Source organism: Scaptodrosophila lebanonensis, unplaced genomic scaffold, assembly GCF_003285725.1.
Source record: "Scaptodrosophila lebanonensis strain 11010-0011.00,11010-0021.00 unplaced genomic scaffold, SlebRS2 tig00000072-arrow-pilon, whole genome shotgun sequence".
NCBI lineage: Eukaryota > Metazoa > Arthropoda > Insecta > Diptera > Drosophilidae > Scaptodrosophila > Scaptodrosophila lebanonensis.
In genome coordinates this window covers 2654796-2666667 of record NW_022060558.1, presented here as the reverse complement: position 1 = coordinate 2666667, position 11872 = coordinate 2654796, and positions in this window count along the sequence as shown.

Below are 11872 nucleotides of genomic sequence, written 5' to 3'. Positions count from 1 at the left end.
TTGTATTTCCTTGCTAAAAAACCACAACTAGGTGCAAAGTTTGAATATCCATAATAAAATGTAATGCTTTGAAGTTTTGCGGTATTTTAAAGTTTCTCTAAATCACTTACCAAGACCCGGGAGCATAAACATCAGCACTGTGATAGCATCAAGCCATAAAGTTGAGCTTGTTTAAGGGCAACTTTCAATTTAAGCCCATCGTCAAATTGTTCTTTACTGAATGTTTGCTGATAATGGCCGTAGACAAAATCATAGCTTATCTACATTTCTCACACCAAACTAAACCGAACAAAGCCGCACCACACCCAGAACACCGAACAACAGCAGCAGAAACAATAACCAATAATTTCCCTTTTCACAAAAAGTCAAGCTTCTAACTTCTTACTTTGTGAGGAACTGTGCATGTGTGTGTGTGTGTGTGTGTGTTTTTGTTTAAACATATAGGGATTTTGCTTAAGTTGCGTGTGGGGCATAAAGACTTCTACAACAGCCATCAACACTCGCACATTTTCCGGCTCCACCATCCTTACTGCTGTTGTTATTGCTATTGCTATTGGTGATGGTGTTGGTGGTGTTGGCGTTGTTGTTGTTATTGTTCTGATTGCACTCGAAACATACTCAACAAACACTTCAGTCACACTTCCTCCAGCTGACGCTTTTACTTTCCGCTTGTCTGTCGCAACATCAGAGGGTCGGATACCCCCTGCTGTCCCTGTTTCCCTGTCCATTGCTGTTAGCGTTGATCCATGCGCAACGCTCGCTTGTCAATTTGTTAAGAGAGAAAGGATTGCAGCTCCTGGGGTTCGGGTTTTTGGCTGGTAAGTACCAAACGACCCATACAACGTTTGTTTATCTCTGTGCATTTTGATTTTATTTATTTTAAAAAGGAACATTTTATTTCATTTTATTTTATTTCCACAGACACAGTCACATACACACATACACACACACAACTCTCGGGCCCCTCGCAGTGCGATAAAGTCCCCGCAACGTCCGGATGATTTTATTTTGGCCGTATTGCTCGTGTGAGGAGCATTGCAGTAAAAGTGGCTGCTAGCTGCTATCGCACACAAAGTTCCCGCCACCCTTCATCCGAGTCCTTCCACTCAGTGTAATTTATGTTTGCAGTGTGGCCAAAGTTCAAACATTGAAAAATCATGAAATTTATCTTATTTCGGGTGCATTGTGTGCGTGTTCGGCTTAAAGAGAAGGTCAAGTAGCGAGCATTTTCCTACCCATTCTGATAACAAGTGTGTACGAGTATTTTTTCCACGAACTATGCGTCAAACGGAATAAGCATGTATTTTACATAAAATTTCAATTAAATGAAATAAAAGTTTCCCATTGATGGTTGAAGGTTGGCCTTGGGCCCGACAGTTGGAAATAGCATTGGGTGGATGGGCGGCGAGGGGTGGGGCTCCACATTTCCTAAATCATTTTGCAGGCAGTTAAAATGAAACTGCCAGCAGCAACTTTTGTTAAACATTTGTTACCAGCAGCCCAAACATTCAGAGCAATCAGTTAGAGCGCCAAAATAATAAAAGTAATAAAAGGCACAGCGAGATCGAAGCAAAACTAAAGCCAAAAATGGCAGCACACGCACACATAAATAACAAACGAACAACAACTACATACTACAACAATGGCGAAAGCAGAAAAATGAAAAAAGACGCTGCAGAAAACCTAGAAATAATAAATAAATAAACATAAAAAACGAACGAGCGCGCAAAAGCTTTGAACGCAAACCAAAAAATAAATAAATGACAATAGAAAACGAAACTAAAATACTCTTGAGCAAGCTTTTCAATTCACCTTTTTTTGGTTGCTGGTAATGTTCAAATTTATGTGTAGCTTTCACAAAAAATTATATATCTATTGCGATTCGGCTATAGTTGTTTGATGTGTTGAACTATCAAGAAGAAGTCCGATTTCACTGAGACTCGAAAGTGATTTAAAGTGTTTGCAGACTGAGTTCCACACTTAGTCAACAGCAATATAATCATGAGTTTGCTGAGGCTACTAACGAGCGATATAGATATTAATAAATCCATTTAAATCCTCACTTACCATCGAATGATGGTGGAAAAGTTTTCAAAAGTTAGTCCAGTGACTACATTTGCAGATCTTTTATTGTTTAACGTAAAAAAGTGTTCATAATTTTTGCTGACGATCCACAACACGTAAACTTTCATGTGACGAATGAACTAGAGGACCAAGAAGCCAAAGTTTGTTTACTAAGTACTATTGAACTAGTTAAGTTTAGTTTGTGAGCTAAGAACTTAAAAAAAGTCGTTCATATCAAATATTTAAATACTGCTCTAAGTATGAAATTTTGTTTTGAACTCTTGAGGTCAGTTTTTGGTTTTGCTTTTAGATTTCATAAAAGGTTACATTTTTCCTAACAATCGCTTTATTATCAAAGCAAATCGAAGAATTTTTTCTTTTATTCAACGCAACAAATTTAGACGACAAAGGCAAAGCACCATTTTTGTGAAGGGCATACAAATAAGGAAACTAAACATTTTCGTTTAGTTTCCACTGACATTTCTGGCAGTGCTTCCCCATGGCTGGGGACACGCCCTCGTCCCATCGCCACTTGCTGCCCACCGCAACAATGTAACGCTGGCTGCTGTTCTTCTTACTGCTGCTGTGAGACTTTTAGCGCTCATTTCATCGTCCCTCGTCCCTCGACCATCGGCTATAGACCATCGAGCATCGACCATCGAGCACCGAGAATCGAGCAATGTCGACCAGCGGCCGTAAAGTGCCACCAAAAAGGATTGCTGCGAGCTATAAATTTTTGTATTTTATTGTCCAATTTCTTTTTATTATATTTTCGGTTATTTTTTCGCGCTTTGCTGTTGCTTATACTTCATATACTGTTACGCTTTTTGTTTCCCATTTTTGTTGCTTTCTTCTGGTTAAAGTTTCCTTTGGCACTTTGTGCCACATGCTGCGCATTGTGTGACTGTTTCGTTTGCTGTTTCTGTTTCTCTTTCTCTTTCTGTTGCTGGTCGCCATCATTTCATTGTCGTTTGTTGTGAAAATTGTTTTAAAAAAACATTTTCTTCATATACCAAAAAATGGGAGCACAACAAAAGTTGAATTATTAAATGGCGACCCACAAGAATGGCAACAACAGGCAACCGAATGACCAGAGCCATACTATATTCTTGTTGTTCAACGTCTTTTTGTGTTTCCTTCTGTGTGTTTTTGTCTCCTTCTCCTTCAGTTATATTTATGTGTGTGTGCGTGTTTTAACAATTAAGAAATTCTTTAAATATTCAGCATGTTACACGTTGTGCTGCACAACTCTTTTCATTCGCCTAGCCCTACTGAGCCACCCATCTCCTTTCTCCTGAATTCTCATCTTTTTTCGCTTTCTTGTCGCATTTTGTGTATGTAAGAAGATTGCTGTCCCTCAATGGTGTTCTTGGCCTTGAGCAGTCACGAATCAAGAAGCTGCGCCAGAGGCCTTAAATAGCTAGATGCAAGTAAAACAAGCAGAGTCAGGGCTTCTTCATCTAAAAGGCCAGGCTCTGCTTTTCATTAGGGTAGCATTTCTTTGCCATGCTGAGGCTTAAAGGGTGCCTGAAAGAACTCTTTGACTCGCTTCGAACTAGTTATTTTTCTAGACCCAAGCGACTTCTGCAGTTATTAGTAAGAGTGGAATAATAAAGTAAGTAAACGCAACTTTAGTTTTCTCTTCAATGCAACAACTTAAAGGGTAGAAATAAAATATTCAGGATATTGCTGACAATACGCGTACATTTAATACTGATTCCTGCATAAAGAAATGGTGACATAGAAAGGAATTAAGACTAAACACCTAGTTTAAGTTGTATTTGTATTTAACTATAAGTTTTATTTAAGTTATAAATATAAATCGTGCACTCTTCAATTCACTACATTTTTATCTGGAAAACAGGGCTCGTAGAAATAATATAATTACTGGTTTTCTCTTAAAAATGAAATGGTATCCTGACACATTTATGTAAAAGGGAAATTGAAGTGACACTTCAACTAGCTTAACATTTAAATTTTATTTTATTCTTTATATATTTTTTTCTTTTCATTATTTAAACAGCCATAGATTTCGGAATTGAACCAGAGTTGCAGGGCAAGTAAATATTGGATACTAAATCCTGTGAACTTCGAGCTACTAAGGCTCGTGGTAGCGTCGAGTGTGAAGACCGCAGCTTCTCTGTGTGATTGTGCTAATGTTCCGGCACATATATAAGTATTAAATAAATTGATTTAAAATTATGTTGTTTATTTTAGAAATTAATGAAATAAAATGTGTGGAAGTTGGGCCTCCATTTGTCGCTTGTTTTTCTACCAATTATATGACAGCCGGAGATCAAAGCCACAAATGAAATAATGCAAGCGTTTGTTCTATCTCCGATTGCTGATGAAGTGCAATAACAACAAATACAACACCAAAATATGAGGCATCGCTCCACTTTGGTTTGAGTCTTTTTATTTTGGCGGGTCCAACACTGCGAATGCGTAATGTTGCAAACATTTTAATGAGCGTTTGCATAACAATCACGGTTTTTCGCAGTCTGTTGGCCGCAACCACTGGGAGGATTTCAGTGCTAGCAGCGACTGTTAATTCAGCATCGTATGTGCGTGTATGTGTACGAGAGTTACTGTAACATGCAATTATATTTAATGATGATGTTTATTGTATAATGCACCCAACCATCTGCAGACTCCTACACATAGAAAGCACTTGGCAGCTCAGTTTATTATGATATTATCATGATTTTTTATTTCTCGCATATGGTACGCACTCAGCTTTCAAAGCCATTTAAGTTTACAGAAATTGATTTTGTATTAACTAAATTGAATTATTTATGATAAGCTCTGGCGTTTTATGCGTAGAGGTATATGCATGTAAAGACTTGACTTAATATGCCAGCTGTGCGTATTACTTAGAATTTCAGTCAAACAAGCATTTTTGGCTAAGCCCCAGCTGCGCACAGGATTTTCGAAGCTGACAAACTCGTGGACACTGTTCTTAAACAAATTTGATAGGCTTTTGAAATATGCAATTATAGAATGGGGAACAGATTATGTCCGAAATTTAAACAGCCTTCAAAACAATAAGCTCAATTTCAAGAAGTCAGCTGTGAACGCCTTCTTAAAGTGCTCCATTTCTATTGAGTATTTTAATCTGCTGGTCAAGGATACATCTTTGTATTAAAGAATTAAAATCAACTTCCTCATTTAAATAAAATTTAGTTAAAAGACAAATTTTCTTTCTTTAATACTTTCAATAAAGTAAATGTGCGAGTAATCTATCAATTAGTTAATAATAATGTTCGTTTCTGTATAAATGACTCTGTTTAAATAAGCGCGATACCGACCGCACTAAAATTCTGTAAAAGTGGCTCACAACATAATAATAATAAAAATAAAAAAAACCATAATAGTATATAATATCGCCTGTAATAGTTTGCGAAAATTTTTTGTTGTCTGTCTTTGATTCAAGAAAAATGATAGCTACTTCGAATTTACAGAGTGTGGAGTGAGGGTTTTCGACTATCTATCGACGTTCTAGACTAACTTCGGCTAGCGCAAGGCCCTAACAGTGGAGTTGCATTTGCAATAGCAAAGCACTGCATTGAGAGTAAAAGAGAGCTGCTAAATTAAGTTAAGTGTTTACTATTAAAAAAAGTGATACAAAGTTAAGGCAACTCATAATTAATTTACTTAGTTGCCGCTTCCAAATAGTGTCGTATCCAATCATTTCAAAAATACACAATTACATATGAACAATTTCAAAAGGGAAAACTAATTTAATAAAGGCATGGTATTGCCCCTGTAAATAAATATGGAGGAACGGAATACACATTAAAACTAAATAAATGTAACTAAATAAATTTAACTAAATATTTTAAGGAGTTGTAAACAAAACAAAAATAGGGTGCATGGGACTATAGGGAAGATAACATAAATACTTTCTCTAACGGATCAAGGATACACTTACTCCCATTTGTGGTTACGCGTTTAGCGTTTTAGGAAATAACGTGTTCAACTGGCCAACAAACTGAACTCAAAAGTTGTTGCCTACTTTGCGGCGGGGCTGCAAAAAGCAAAAAGCTCCGTGCCTTCGGCAGGTAGCTCGTTGTTTGTTGTTGAGATGTTGTTCTTGTTGTTGTTGGAGTTGCTGTGAAAACCACAAGGCAATTACCACTAAGAATTACAAATCCCTGCCGCAGCATCTTAAAAATGTCCAAATACAAAGTTTAAGCAATGTCGAGCACTTACCGCACATGTGCTTGGATATGTGAGTGATTGTGTGTGTGTGTGAATGTGCGTAAGCTGCTCGGCAGGCAGTGCTGCCTGAAATGAATCCAATTATGTGCTTAATCACTGAGAAGGCATAAAGGCGACAGTCTCGCTGTTGTTGTTGCTCGTGCTGGTGGTGGCCAAAACGTTTTTATCACGCGCCCAACACAAAGACAGGGCATGTTGACAACGTCGAGATTGAAGCTGAAGCTGGAACAGAATCTGACGTTGGCGTGTCAATGTGACAAGTGCCGAAGACACACGCCCAGGCACACTTAAGGACACACATATGCCGCAACGATATGGCATGTGCGCTTTAAAAGGCCGCCTCCCCTCTCTGTCACTCACACTCTCTGTTTGCAAAACATATGGCACGGCTTAAGGCACACAAGCATTCTGCACTTGCTGCTTGAACTGAGTCTGAGCCTGTGCCTGAGCTGGAACCCCAGCCTGAGCTTTTAAGCATTAAATACTTTAACACACAAGCGCTGTTAAAATTTATTCATGGTGGCTATTTTAATGCTGCAGCCGTTGGGGTCAACTTGACATGCAAATGTTTGTGCCGGCTTTTTTTTTTGCTCTTTTGCTCCTGCTGTTTGTTAAGCATGCTTTTGAAGAGCCATTGAATATGTTGCCCATCATGCTTTTACTCGCACCCTCACACTTACCTACTCCTTCCCCTCTTATCCCATTTTCATTCTGATTTTTCACACTCATTTAGCTGCAGTCAATGTTGTGTTGCCTTTTTTGTCTGTGTTGGTGCCTGTGATCCAATCATGGCTTAAATGGCGAGTAAAGTGCACAATCGGCCATGGATTTCATGACTTGAATGGATCGAAGGGAACATGCTGGACTGCTTCTATAAAGCTTTCATTAGTAGTTGGCAAGACACCCACACACACACACATATACATGTATAAACGGGCACGCGTTTGTTTCAATGAATCTCACTCGTTGACATTTTGTCGAAAACGGCAATTTAACACTTTTACGGCTCAGTTCATTTTGAAGTACGTATGGTACATACAAGTATATACACGTATGTATAGTACATATATATTGGGGAATGTGTGCCGAAGTGGGGTGGAGATAAAGGCTCGCACCAAGCGGCTGTTGTGAAAGCAAATATTTGAACATTTAATTTTAATTTTCAACTTTCGCCCCCTCACACTTACATATACTATATACCAGTATATGTGTACATAAAAACATACACAAGACCGTTTTCTGGGTGTGGAACAGATTTTGAACTAGTTGGCGCTTGAGATACAAAAATCTATCTACTTGAATCTAAATACTAACACTCAACTAAAATGAGCTTTGTAGCATCCATCATTATTAAATATAATATTATTATTAATATAGTAAATACTGATATATGTATATTAAAGTGCAGTTGGATGAGAATTTAGAATAAATTCAATCGCTGTTTATAAAACACAAAAATAAAAGGGAGAGACAGAGAGAGAGAGAGAGAGAGAGAGAGAGAGAGAGAGAGAGAGACCACATTATGTAATATATTATGTAATATGAAGTTTGGGTTTACTACGAGTGTCCAATGAAATTTGGGTTTACTACGAGTGTCCACTGAAATTTGAATATCAATTATTTAATTTGAAAAATTATTTCAGCTTTGGCCAAACTCTCATTGTGGGATTCCTGCTAGCTTGTTGAGCTAACTCAGGCCTCAGGACATTTCTAATACTCTTAATCAAAATTCATTCTCGTTTCAAAGTTGGAACTTTCGCCTTCGAGCTAGTTCCGTTGCGAGTCTTCAGAGCTCAGTGAATGTTGAATGGCTGGGAATTTGTTGCGAACACACGCGCAAAATATTTGTCACCGTTGGCAATATTTGCCATGGCATGCCTGGCGGCTTAACTTTTCTGTCCCCCAACCCCAAAGTATTCAAACACAGAAAGACACAAATACACACACATGCACACACATGTACACACTCTCACAGTTTCGAGTAAATTACTCTGTCGTCATTTGATTTGCTTTAAGGTTAAGTGACTGTGACATGCGAGCAATTCGAGTGCGCTTCGAGTGCTTCAAAAGAGGAAATGTGCAAAGCAAAGCGCAGACAGCAAGCAGGACCAAAGGCAGAGCAGCAGTACAGTAGAGCCGTAGAAGTTGCCAGTTGCCACACGGAGCGTATGCGTAATGCCAAGTAGTGAGTCAAATAAGCAGAAGAAGTGTGTTTGCCTCTTACATTTGTTAAATAATTAAGCTGCACATTGTTTTCTTTTATATGATAAATTTTTGTGTGTGTTTGCTCAAAGCAAATAGAATAAATTTTATTGGTGGGCCACTGGAGTAATACTCGTAGGGCTGAGGTGGGTGCAAAATAAATTCATCAGCTCGGCTTCTTGGCATCTACAATTAAGTTTGAAGTAGTTTTGGCAGATGCTTTCCCTTTCACCACAACAAAATAGAAGCTATGCCCAATTCTCTTTCACTTCCTCGCTCTACTTGCCCGCACTCTCATACCTGACCCATTGTTAACAGTAGTAGTTGAAAGTAACTGGTAACAACGTTGCTTCCGTTTTGCTTTGTTTGCATTGTTAGTCCGTTTCCTGCAGCCAACTTTGATTGCATTTTCTCTGTCTGTGCGAGATTTCAGTTTCATTGCACTCATTGCCGTTTGCTGCCTCTGCGGCTGTGGTGTCTCTCGCTTCAGTTGTTGTTGTTGCTGTTGTTGCCGCAACTGCACTTAAAATGTTTATAAAGTTTTTATTTACTTTATTTGTTTCCTACGCTCGTTTGCTTTGTGTGCTGGAGCTGCGCCTTCAATCCTCTTCTATTTTCGTTATCTCTACGAGCGCATCTTGGTATTGTTGTTGTTGTTGTTGCTGCTGATGTTGTTGGTGCAGCCACTGTTGCTGTTTGTTTGTCTCTGAACTGGATTGCCGCCATTTTGGCAACGCACAAGGGCCGCGTCTGTGTCTGTGTCTGCGTCTGCTTTTGCTTTTCAAGTGTGTGCTCGTATTTGTGCGCCTGTTAACTGCACTTCCTTTGAAGCTCATTGCACATGAACGGAAACCGAACAGCAGCTGCGTTTGCTTTGGTTTGCTTCAGCGTCTGGCGTGGGCTTGGGCTTTGTCTGGCGACTGATGCTTTTAATTTCATTCAAATTTTGTGCAACTAGCTACGCTTAATGTGCGGGTTACCATAGAACCGCGACTTGAGAGCGCACAATATTCGTTTATGAACAAAAAATGGTTTGGCGCTTATTTTTTCCATTTTTGTGCTGTTTAGGGTGTTTGCTAAAAGAGATAAGAACATAAGGCATCTACAGCCTATTTAAGATTTGATTTAATCTTTACTAATGCCGTAAAAAGTTCAGTATATTGTGTTTACTCAACTTATTTAAAGTTCATGTATCAATGAAAATTTTATAAATGTAATACTTGGCAATATTTATCAGTACTTGAAATTGAACTTTCAAAAATAAAATGTCATCAGTATACAACAAAATATTAGGCGTAATTCCGATTTGGGATTTTTGGTTGCTGGTAAATTGGTAATGGTTATGACTACTCATTGGATAAAAAATTATCCTTCCAGTCTTTTTTGACAAAAGCAAATCAGAGGCAGCTTGATTCCATAAAAGATTCAAATCGAAACTAACTGTTGAATGAAACCTTTGTTTTAGAATTCAATATAATTGAAGATAAGCTTGTCTTGGAGCATGATCTGGATATATTTGTTGATTATATATCCAAGAATTTCCGCTTTCGTTTGCTGAACCAACTTGGTGTACATTCTGTTTTATTTCTGTTTTAGCAGATCAAACAGCAATGTTGTGCTTACCAGTACAGTACGTAAGGGCAAGTTTAAAGGGAGTTAAACCACCCACCTAATTAAGCAAAAATGGAAATGCAAAACTTTTTTTATAGCGGTAGAAATAAGCGGAAGAAAAAGACTGCAGGAACCAAAACGATTGTCGCCGTCAATATATTCACTGATTTAAATATTTAATGTAAATTCAGTATTCAGTAGGTTTATTATTTATTAGCCGAGATAGTTTTAAGGGGGGAAAAGGTATAATGTTTTCAAATCAAAGAAAATCATAACTATGACGAACATCTAACTAGGAGGAGGTTTTCCCATACTTGAAGTGTAAGTTCATTAAAAACAAAATCATGTTTACACATATATATAGTTACATTCGTAGAACGTACACGTATATATGTAGATGTGTGTTTGCGATTTTCTCAAAGATCTTTCCCTTCTTAATTGGACTTTTATTGTATATTATTAGGTACTATTACATAAAATGCTAATTTGAACATTAAGGGACTGAGTAATCATTTTTTCTTGATATGGGCCTGCCATATGTCATCATTTAATGTGATCAAGCATGTCTAAGGGGGTAGGAGAGCGTTTTCCTCACAAGGACGTCCACCGACAACTTCCAAAAGTGAAAAGTTGGGAGGGGAAATTAGGTGAAAAGGGACAATATTGCTTGCAAACAAATATATTCCTTCGTTTTACAAAATCAAGTGTTTAAAAGTGTACACAACAGACTCAGTCGAGCCTTGCAAGGACAACATAAATTAAGACTTTTCTTGATTAAATGCCCAGTTCATGTCTGCTAATGGCAACGACCTAAAATTCATTAACGTATCATTTAAAAGCTTGCTCCACTTAATTATTCACTTTTCTGGGAAAATGTGTTTAAGTGGCCTTTCTCTGAAAATTAAATAAGAAGGAAATTTAATGTAAGTGAAATAAATGGAAACCCTTCTTATTTATGTTACTGAATGTTGTTGAAAGCTTTTTATACTCTGATATAATATTTTATTTTAATATTCAATATTCATTTAAATCATTTGATGTATTGCATGAATGAGTTTATAAATGAAATATTGTAAACTTTAAATCTGTCCGTTTCGTGTAACTAAAATAAATATTACAAACAAAATATATGTATAAATAAATACATAAAAATGGCCAAAATTTCATTGAAGATATACTTATACATAACCATCAGAATCAGCTTGGATTATAATTACATTTCTAGCTGATTTTCGAAACCAATTTAAAACGCTTACGGATCCTTGAATAATCTACAAAGTATTGAATTTGTTTTAAATATGTTTCCAAATTATTATTGCACATAACTGTGTTCCGATCATGACAATACTCTCAATATTCTATTAGGATAGAGTGAGAGAATCAAAAGGAGTGCCTTGGTCCACAAATGGGCAGACCTAATGGAAACAAAATAAGGCAGGAATCAATGAAATGAAAAGAGGAAAAGAGTAAAGCATGAAATAAATGAAAATAATTAGTTTACAAATCTAATTGAAGTTTAATTTCACTTGTTTTTTTCTTAAGTGAAAAAATTGTCAACACATTTTTTGACCTTTATTATCATTTAATATCAAACTTTTGTTTTAAGTGAATGCGAGCTATTAATAAAAGTTTTTGCTGTAAACGGACTTGATATATATCCCGATGTAAAGGCTGTTTTAAATTTAAAGTGGAGGTGAAATTCAATTTAGTGGCAATCTTTTACCCTCGATTGCTTTTTTTAAATCCTGCTGCACATGACCTGCTTTTGCTTTAG